The 10,664-nt window shown below is 42.1% G+C and overlaps 1 long non-coding RNA gene across 2 annotated transcripts; it reads left to right on the forward strand.

Annotated features, from left to right (window-relative positions):
* Nucleotides 1–1,717: 1,717 nt before the first annotated feature.
* On the forward strand, nucleotides 1,718–10,013 carry LOC111098452. Of its 2 annotated transcripts, none has more exons than XR_005368725.1 (4): nucleotides 1,718–1,988; nucleotides 4,037–4,241; nucleotides 5,728–6,133; nucleotides 9,782–10,013. It is a non-coding gene; the product is annotated as an uncharacterized LOC111098452 (long non-coding RNA). The 2 variants fall into 2 exon arrangements; XR_005368726.1 differs by having other exon boundaries at nucleotides 4,037–4,210.
* Nucleotides 10,014–10,664: the final 651 nt, after the last annotated feature.

A 10,664-nucleotide genomic window follows, 5' to 3' on the forward strand; every position in this document is an offset into this window, starting at 1 on the left:
TCACAAATTTCACATGAGAAAACCTTATGTCCACCTTTGATATACAGCCAGAGTCCCACCATTCTTTCAAACTCCACTGCTACCACCATGGCCCAAGCCACCATAGTCTCTGATTTCAGGGATTTCATAATCTCTGTGCAAGTCTCCCCTTTCTGCCTGTGTGTCCCTATAGAGCAGAGAAGACAATGTGATCCTTGAAAATCTTCAGTCAGATCATATCACTTCTCAAAATTCTGCAATGATGCTCCATTTTTGCTCAGAGCAAAAGCCAAAGCCTTTGCAATGACTGGCAAAGGTTTGCATGAAAAGACCCCACAGTTCCTCTGACCTTCCCCCTCTCCCCACTTTTCCCCTCACCCCTTTCAGCCCCTGCCTCCCTGATGCCACTGCTTTCTCTGATTTAGCCTCACTGGCCAACCCACTGTTGATTGAATATCCCAGACATGTGGCTGCTATGGGGCCTTTGCACTGTTCCCTCTGCCTGACACCCTCTTTTCCATGCAGTCTCTTGGCTCATTTTTTTTTTACCTTTTTAAGTCTTTGCTCAGATGTCACCTTGTCAGTGAAACCTAATGTCACCACCAAATTCGATACCACAGTTCCCTCCCTGGTACTTTCTCTCCTCTTCATCTGCTTTATTTGTTCTTTTTAGTTAAGTATCACCTGCCTCTTGCTAACAAGCTGGAAGATGTATTGATCTATTGTGTTTATTGTTAATTGTGTATTTCCCCACTGCATAATTGAAGCTCCTTTTAGGGCAGAGATCTTGGTCTGTTTTGTACAACATGCCTAAGTCTGTGTCTAGAAACATATTTGTCTAGAAACCAGGAACTCCATACATATTTGTCAAATGAGAGCAACACCTGCGGTAAAGCAAGCACGTAATTGTAATATGTGTTCTCTTTCTTGCCTTGCCATCAGCTGAAAAGCCGCACCCAGTTAGCAGGTAAATAAGGACTAGGGAAGTGAAGTACACCCAAGGACTACGGTCCACACTGCTCAGTGGTATACAGGAAGTCGTTAAGAGACAGGGGCTAAGAGGTCATCACAAGAATTTTTTCTCTTTTTGTTGTATCTGTAAGAGTTATCTTTATGTTAACTAAACTCACTGTGAGCATCCTTTCATAACACAGGTGAGTTAAAAACTGTCATGATGCAAAGCTTAAACTTCTGGAGTGATGTGTGTCAATTACTTCTCGATAATATTGGAAGAAAATGAAAAGCTCCAGACTGTGAAGGTCAAAAAAAGAAATGGCCACCAGCCATCTTTCCTCCCTGCCCCTGCTGTGACACAGTCCCCATTCAGTGTGGATTATCAAGGATCCAGAGGAGACACTCTCCACCAGGGAGGCAGTGCTTCCTCCTGGCGTAGGTTCGTCTCTCTTTGGGACAAGTGCCATGTTTCCTCCTCCTCCTCATGCAGGTGCCACGTCCCACTGCACGTCGTGAACAGAGGTACTGTGCTCCTCACCAGGAAGCACTGAGCCTCTGCTCTGTTTCCTCTTCTCAGTGATAGACCCTGTCACTCAGCCTGAGTTTCACGGCTTTTCTTTGTTGAATAGATTTTTCTTTGCCTACATGTGAGAAAGTTTCTTCCTTCCTGGTCACACCTGTTGTGGCTTCTCAGCTGATTCTGGGCTGTCTCATCCGTGACTTAGTCTCCCAAGCCCAGGACTTGGGAAGAATAGGACAGAGGATGGATTATTAATAAGAGCACGTTGCCCAAATAGCACGTCATCTCAGTTTCCAGAGCACTTTCCTATCCCGTTGACTTCTCATTCTCACAAAGGGTTGGTCCTGCTTATGACGGTTCCAAGGCAGTGGCATTTAGAATAAGATGACTCTGCATTTACTCAGGGCTTGTCCACTTACCAGCTGGGTGATCTTGGAAGTCTTGCATGGCCTCTCTCAGCCTTATTTGGATCAGGACTAATGACTGCGTGATCCTAAAGTCTACCATCCAGACCTAGATACTTTTGAGCTTAAAAGTGAGTACTTTTCCAATCTCAGCTATTGTAAATAATGCTGGAATAAACATCAGGTGCTTATACGTGGAATCTAAAAAACCAAATGAATAAACAAACCAAAAGCAGACTCAGACCTGTAAATACAGAGAACAAGCTGATGGTTGCCAGAGGTGTGGGGGTGGGGAGATGGGTCAAATGGGTGAAGGAGAGTGGGAGATAAAGGTTGCTAGTTTTGGAATGAATAAGGCAAGGGAATAAAAGTCACAGCATAAGGAATATAGTCAATGATATCGTAATGGTGTTTGTATGGTGGCAGATGGTAGCTATACTTGTGGTGAGAATGGGATAATGTATAAACTTGTCTAATCACTATGTTGTACACCTGAAACTAATGTGACACTGTGTGTCAGCTGCATTCAAATAAAAATTTTTTTTCCGGGATCGAGTTCCATGTCGGGCTCCCTGCATGGAGCCTGCTTCTCTCTCTGCCTGTGTCTCTGTCTGTCTGTCTCTCTGTCTCATGAATAAATAAATAAAATCTTAAAAAATATTTTTCAAGTACTTAGAAAAAATATTTCATTTATTTACAGTGAGCTGGGGGAGGGGCAGAGGGAAAGAAAGAGAAAGAGAGAGAGATGGAGAGAAAGAGAGAGAGAATATCCAGCAGATTCTGTGCTGAGTGTGGAGCCCTCTCAGGGCTTGATCTTACCACTCTGAGACATAACCTGAGCTGAAATCAAGAGTCGGACGCTCAACCTACTAAGCCACATAGGCACCCCTGGTGTACTTTTAATAACTGTATGAAGATATGAGCTTTCCTGGCTCTGTTCCAGGGATATCAGGTATATGATCACCTTTGCTAATGATGATACTTCTCACTTATAATACTAATGCTAATACTAATACAAAACAACCAGTGATAATAATAATACTAGTATTTATATCTCGTATTAATAAGTATTGATATCTAATAATACTAAAGATAATACTTATAAGTGATTGTGAAGACTAAAAATACATGTTAAAAGCACTTACATATTGTTAAATGTTATGTAAGTGTCCAGTGTTTAAAATCTGAAGAGAGAGACCAGGTGGATCATTCCTGAACAAGTAGCAGCTAAGGTATAGAGGGGTTAGTGAGATTCTTCACAGCTATCCAGATGGTAAATGACAAGTAGGGTTTCTAACTTTCAGTCTAAAATGAACGGCTAACAGAAACATGAAGAAATGCTCAATAGCACTTGGCATCACGGAAATACAAATCAAAACAACAATGCAATACCACCTCAAGCGTCAGAATGGCTAACAGATGTTGGCAAGGACGTGGATACAGGGGAGCCCTCTTGCACTCTTGGTGGGAATGAAAACTGGTACATTCACTCTGGAAAACAGTATGGAGTTTTCTTAAAAAGTTAAAAATAGAGTTACCCTAGGACTCTGCAATTGCACTATTAAGTATTTATCCAAAGCATACAAACATAGTGATTCGATAGGGGCACCTGCACCTGTTTATAGCAGCTATGTCCACAATAACCAAACTATGGAAAGAGCCTAGCTGTCCATCAATGGATAAATGGATAAAGAAGATGTAGTCTATATACACAATGAAATATCACTCAGTCATCAAAAAGAATGAAATCTTGCCATTTGCAATGACATGAATGAAACTAGAGGTTATTATGCTAAGTGAAATAAGTCAGTCAGAGAAAGACAAATACCATATGATTTCACTCATATGTGGGATTTAAGAAACAAAACAGATGAATATAGGGGAAAGGAAGGAAAAATAAAATCAGATAAAAACAGAGAGGAAGGTGGACCATAAGAGACTCTTAACTCTAGGGAACAACCTGAGAGACGTGCATGAGGATGGGGTAACTGGGTGATGGGCATTGAGGAGGGCATGTAATGTGATGAGCACTCTGTGTTGTATGCAACTGATGAATAACTAAATGCTATCCATGGAACTAATAATACACTATATGTTAACTAAATTGAATTTAAATAAAAAATTAAAAAATAAATAAAATGAATGCCTGTTTTTGTTTTTTCATTTTTTCAACATTCAGAGGCATATTCTGCTATCTACCTGGAGGGAAGCCATGCCTGTTTGCTCAGTAATGAAGTCCTTGAAGGCAGGGCCTGGGTCTTGTTAATCCTTTGTTCTCAGTACTTGTTAGAAAACCCAGCATGATGCACAGCCTTGGTGGATGAAATGACGACTGGATGAACACGTTGTTGGAGTAAGTTCTGAAGGAATGGTGATCACAACAGGTACTTTCCCTTCCCTAGAGGGCAGGTAGAAGAAAACACTCAGGATGTGGACTAGAATCAATGAGACAGTCTGTGTAAGCTGAAAGTGTCAGGAGGCCAGAGTGGTGGCCTTGCCTTCTAGCTAGCCTGGTGATATTTATATGGCAAGTAAAATGCTTACACTTAGCAGGTTCTTAACAAATGTTGAATGAATCAACATCCACAGGTGTGGTCTATTTGATATGAAGAGGAATATGGGATTTTTGTAGAAAACAACCAAATAGTTATAAACTTTTGGCCAAGAGAACCAAACACCTGGGAAAGACATGAGCAGATGGTAGCAGACAACACCAGCTTAGAGGTGTTCCCGGAGTGCTGCAGGGCTGACCTTTGATGGATGGTCTCATGCACTGCTGATCCTCCCCAGCAGGAGATACTGGTTATTCATCCTTTTGCTTTGGGTTCACCTGAGCCTTCTGAAAAGTATGACACAGCTCTCTCTGAACCACACATCTAATGGCTGTGATTGCCAGGATTCTAATCCATATGCATTCCACCAAGACATCTTGTCTTTTACTGTTCATTTCTCCTTTTGTGAAATTTCAATTAAAGTAATCTCTAGGAAATTTTATACACCGGACACAAATAACTGTTTGCAGATCGGAGACTTGCGTAAAGTAAGACTAGACCAGAACTTCCCAAAGTTCACTGAACACTAATCCAGCAAGATGTTCCATGACAAAGGGTCCCATGGATAACAACAGATGTGATATCCTATTTCTCCCCAGTAAACTCCCAATGCATCTTAGAGACCCTACAAGACCTTCCATAAGAAACCCGTCTAACTTTGTGAGACATGGCATTCTCTACATTTAAAAATTTTTTCCCTAAACACCCTTTCTCACCTATTAACATCTCGTAATTCCAGTATTTAATAAAATACACATTGGGAGATGCTGGGCTGGGAACATTTCCACTATTCTTTTCAACTCTGAAATTCGGATCTTTTTCAAGAGAGCAGCTAGTGGCCTATTTGGAGAAGCCTGAGTAATGCTGTTGGTTCCCAACCCACATTTGGGGGATATTTATTTATTTATTTATTTGCATCTGTGATAAGGGGGCCAGCATAGATAATTCAGAAAAAGTGAACCATTCTCATCAAGCAAAGTGTCTCTAAGAAGCTGAGTCCTGTGTCTACTCACCCTGAAGAAAGTGGCTATAAAGAGGAATTCCATCTTGTGGAGGCCATGAGATGCAGGAATGTTCCGATTTACAATGTTTCAGTGGCTGGTTCAAGGCTGGGGAAAAGGTTGAGTTTGTGGTCTTGCCTGTAAGCTCTGACATCCTCAGACAGCAAGAATTGGTACCTTTTAGGAAAGAGACTTTAAATAACTCAGAGCTGGCAATCTGTGTTGCAGAGGATGTGTCTTGTCTTTATTTTTCACGTTCTTAAGTCGTCCTGATCAGGCTGATTGTTGTATTTAATGACCCCTCTTGGCTTTTCCAGGCAGTGGGGGTTTCATTAGTGACACAGGCTAGGTCTGAGAAGGAAAAAGGCAAGTCCAGCTATGGATCTTCTATGAGGCACTACTTACAAGAATCCTTGCCAGGCTGCTGGAGCAGTCTCTCGTCTTCCCCAAAAGTGGGCCTTGTTTGAGATGACTAGCTGACATTGGATTCAAAACTATTTTTTGGCGAGAAGAGGAGACATAAAGGATCTGGTTCCAACGTGGGCCCCAAATTAGGCTTTGAGTGGAGCTCCAACCTCTGGAAGTTCTAATAAGACCTTGTTTTCATGGAACCTCTAGCCTCATGGCAAGGAGACAGCGTACGAGGAAACAAATGGACGAATAAAAGAATTTCAGATGGTCACAAATACTGTGAAGAAACAAAATATAAAGAAGTAAGAAAAAGTAAGTAGGAGTGTGAGTGGGGTGGCTAATGGGTGATCAGGGAAGGCCTCCTGAAGAGGTGGCATTTGAACTAAAAGCTGAATGCCAAAGAGGGGCTCCCATGGAAAGATCCAGGGACAGCCTTCCATGCAGAGGGAACAGTAACACCTGCCCTAACTTGGAGACAAGTGTGTCTGGTTTGAGAACAAAAAGATGTCCAGTGTGGCTGGAATTTATGGAATGAGTGAGTGGTAGGACTTTTCTCCCTTCTGTACAATCTGAAGCCACTGAGAATTTTAAACAAGGTTGTCATGCAATGTTCTTTATGCTTAGAAGGCTGGTTCTGGCTGTTTGGAGATAGGAATCAGGGGGAGGGTCGGGGAGAAGAGCAGAAGCAGTGGGACAAGGTTAATAAAGTGGCCCAGGCTGGAGAAGAGATGTCCTAGATTGTGGCTGTGTAGATGTTATAATCCCAAATAGTGTCACACAAGTAGGCAATAATGCTAGCTAGCTATCGTTATAGTTATTATCCGATGTCTCACAGCTCCATGTCCCACAGAGTTCCGAGTTGCTTTCCCAGCTCTTGGGTTAAAAGGGATAAGGTGTTTTCCAATTCCTCCTTCCCCCACCCCCCATCCCTCCCTCCCTCCCTCCTTCCTTCCTTTTTCTCTTTCTTTTCTTTTTCTCTTTTCTTTCTTTTCTTTTCTTTTCTTTTTTCTTTTTTCTTTTTTCTTTTCTTTTCTCTTTCTTTCTTTCTTTCTTTCTTTCTTTCTTTCTTTCTTTCTTTCTTTCTTTCTTTCTTTCTTTCTTCAATTAGGCAACATATAGTACATCCTTAGTTTCAGATGTAGAGTTCAATAATTCATCAGTTGCATATAACACCCAGTGCTCATCATATCACATGCCGTCTTTAATACCCATCACCTAATTACCCCATTCGGCATCCACCTTCCCTCCAGTGACCCTCAGTTTGTTTATTAGAGTTAAGAGTCTCTCATGGTTTCTCTCCCTCTCTGATCACTTTCCTTTCAGTTTTCCCTCTTATCTCCTATGATCTTCTGTGCTGTTTCTTATATTCCATATATGAGTAAAACAATAGGATAATTGTCTTTTTTCTGATTGACTTATTTCACTCAGCGTAATAGCCTCCAATTCCATCCATGTCAATGTAAATGGTAGGCACTCATTCTTTTTGATGGCTGAGTAATATCCCATTGTATATATTTACCAATCATTATCCATTCATCTGTCTAGAGACATCTCAGCTCTTTCCATATTTGGGCTATTGTGGACATTGCTGCTATAAACATTGGGGTGCAGATGTCCCTTCAGATCACTATGTTTATCCTTTGGGTAAATACCTAGTGGTGCAACTGCTGGATCATGGGGTAGCTCTAGTTTTAACTTTTTAAGAAATCTCCATACTGTTTTCCAGAGTAGCTATACCAGTTTGCATTCTCAACAAGAATGTAAGAGGGTTCCTCTTTCTCCACATCCTAGTCAACACCTGTCATTTCCTGAGTTGTTCACTTTAGCCATTCTGACTGGTGTGAGGTGGAGGTATTGCCCAGTTTCTGGAAGGTGGCTCTTTCCTAGGCCTATGGGGCTGGCAGTGTCCAGCCAAAAGGATTAGGGGTGCTATGGGTCAGAGAAAGCCTGGAAACCCTAGTGTCTACCTGACCATCATCCTACACACAGGCCTAATCTAGGAGATGAGCAGGACTCTGAAGAACACACAGGAACTAAGGGACCCATGTGGGACGTATTCTCTCCCGGGCTATTACTGTCCCTGCAAGGATGTGTATAATTGTCTATAAATAAACACCTTCCAGAGCTGCTGCCATACGATAAATCACTTTAATCTCCACTAAATCTTGCATCCTTTTGCATTTTAAATGAAAGCTTGTATTTTTAAAACACTTTTTTTATGTAGCTCAAAATTAGCTGTGTTTCCCCTTGATTTTTCTGCAACTGACTGAGTCCAAGGCTCCCCTTGGTAGTAGATGTCCTTCTCCCACCAATTCCTTCACTGAGCATCCATAATGACCATGGACCTTCACCCTTGTGCCCCTTTTCATCTCCTTCTCATACTTTATCTTCCCACAGAGAAAGAGGAGGAAAAAAAGATAATCTTCTTACCAACAGGACATGGGTCATTGCTCATTTCCTCCAAGAACATTTTAGCCTTATTGCCACCCTAAAATATGTCTGTATGGCACAAGGATTATTTTTAGGCTGATTACTTTTAGGAAGCAGCAGACACACATAAAAACTCTGAATTCTGAGTACAAGTCATCTCTTTAGATGAGACACATTTACATTTGTAAGAGAAATCTCTTTCATCAGGGTGTCTCCCTCTCTGTACCAGAAAGAGAAGGATGAGGAAATCTCTAGTAACTCTTAGCTATTGGGATGACAATGACCCAAATCTGCAAAACTAACTTTCCCCACTTACTGTGCTTTCCTGATAGCCTCCTATAATAGGCTACCGCCAACCCCCTACCCCCATGTCTTCTTGTATCTTGAGCTGAAGACAGTATTTAAGGTGAGCAAGAATTCCTATCTCCTCAAAGGCCCTTCTAGCTGGACTAAGAATCAAATTGACATGAGACATATTAACAGGAAAAAATCAAATATAATAGACATACATATGGGGATGCCACACAGACATGGAAGTTCCAAAGACAGTCAGGCAATATGAGGTATAAATGTCATTCTGAACTATGGAGAAAGGGGCAAGGGTCTAGAAGACACCACACTTCAGAGGAAAGTGTGTGTGATATCTAAATGTAGTGTCTCTCCTGATTGGTTGGGGACCCTGCCAATTTGGGACAATGATTGGATGGGGGCTGGTCAGTGAAAGGATTCACCTGAAGCAGGACAAGGGAGATAGAAGTTGATTGAATATGCTATGGGTGAGCCAGACAGTAGAGGAGGAGCTGTCTGCAACCAGGCAGTGGGTGGGGGCTGTTTTTAAAGGGAGAAGATGAGGGGGTATGGCGACATATGAAATCTTCCCTTTCTTGGTAACTGTGTCTGGTTGCAAATAATGCATTGGTTAGGTAGGACCTATGGATATTTTGAGGTGGATCACCTATGGGCCTGTCTATATTCAGCCAGGTGGTCACTGCAGGCCCTTTCACCTTGATCAAGTCTCCATGCCTCAAGCCTATTGTCTAAAAGTGGCCTCTACAGAAAGGAATGCACTCCACAGAGCAGTAAGAAGACCAGATGTTTGGTAATGAGATGTTAGCCCTACCATACAGATGGGTCACTCAGATAAAATTTGTCTCTGTTAATAACCCTTATTGCTGAGCAAGACCCTCAATTTAGATTCTTCTGTGTTATTAAGGGAGGAACAAAAGTCTCTTGAGCTTGCAGGGTCTCAAGTGCCTTCAGCTCAAAATAATCCACATACCAACATGGCAAATTCTAGGGGGTTGGAGACAGGCTATCCTGATCTCCTTTATCTTTAAACATTGATTTTTTCTTCAGTTTTTTTTAAATAAAATTTTAGCAACAAAGGACCAATCAACTAATCAACTACCAGAGGAGATTTCCTGCAGAGATTTTGGATGTGTTTCACATATGTTCGATTATGTGAATATTTCTATTGGAATATTACAATTCGATTTCTTGCAGCCTCCATTATGTGTGTTTTCTCTACAGCATCCCTACAACTTGGTCTAAGGAGGAGTAACCAGATATTTTACTAGTTCATCAACACAGGATTTGAGGAGAATCTATGTATTGTGCTGTTGCTACGTTTATGTAAGATAGATAAACCATGAGGTGTAGCAGACAGAAGGAAAGATTGGAAGACAGGAGACACAACCATCAGCTCTGGTTCTGTCTCTGCCTCAACATGCCGCATGGCCTCTGGCAAGTAATATTAACTCTCTGATTTCATCCTTTCTTATTTGAGACGGACTGAAGCTTGATGTCTAAATCTCCATCTGATGCTGAGGTTGTAGCACTCTGGGCTTGAACAGCTGACCTATTTGAGGGCTGGTAATAAGGTGCCTCAACTTCTCTGATCCATCAAAATGTGTGTCTGTGGAATTCTGGCTTTCATTTTGTGAGAAAACTCACAGCATTATGGATGACCTCAGAGAAAGAGATCCAAACTAGACTGCTGGGCATTCTTCGGAAAGGGGAATGGACGGGATAGGAGTTAGTAGGTCTCTACCTTCTTTGAGGGAACCTGACATTTTCACAGCCACTCAGCAGGGACAGAAGTGACTGAGAGGGTGCAGACACTGGTGTTCTAGGGGTATTCTGAAAGAGGAGCTGACGTGGCTGAGCATTGGTTCTAGAATCCTGAGTTCTCTCCCTGCAGTGTGAGTTGACCATCGGGGATGCTCTGTGAGCCTCCCTGATCCAGGGCATGGGGAGATGGGCCACAGTAATCAAAACATAAAGACAGCCCTTTGACTTGATGATGGGGGTTATCTGGTGACCTGGCTATTGCCAGCCAACCCCTCATGTTTGCCACCACCTGTAACATCTCCACAACTCTGTGAAGTAGCTATCTCTAGACTGTTTTTACAGA

The sequence above is a fragment of the Canis lupus genome, chromosome 13 (genome assembly GCF_011100685.1).
Source record: "Canis lupus familiaris isolate Mischka breed German Shepherd chromosome 13, alternate assembly UU_Cfam_GSD_1.0, whole genome shotgun sequence".
In the NCBI taxonomy this organism is placed as follows: domain Eukaryota; kingdom Metazoa; phylum Chordata; class Mammalia; order Carnivora; family Canidae; genus Canis; species Canis lupus.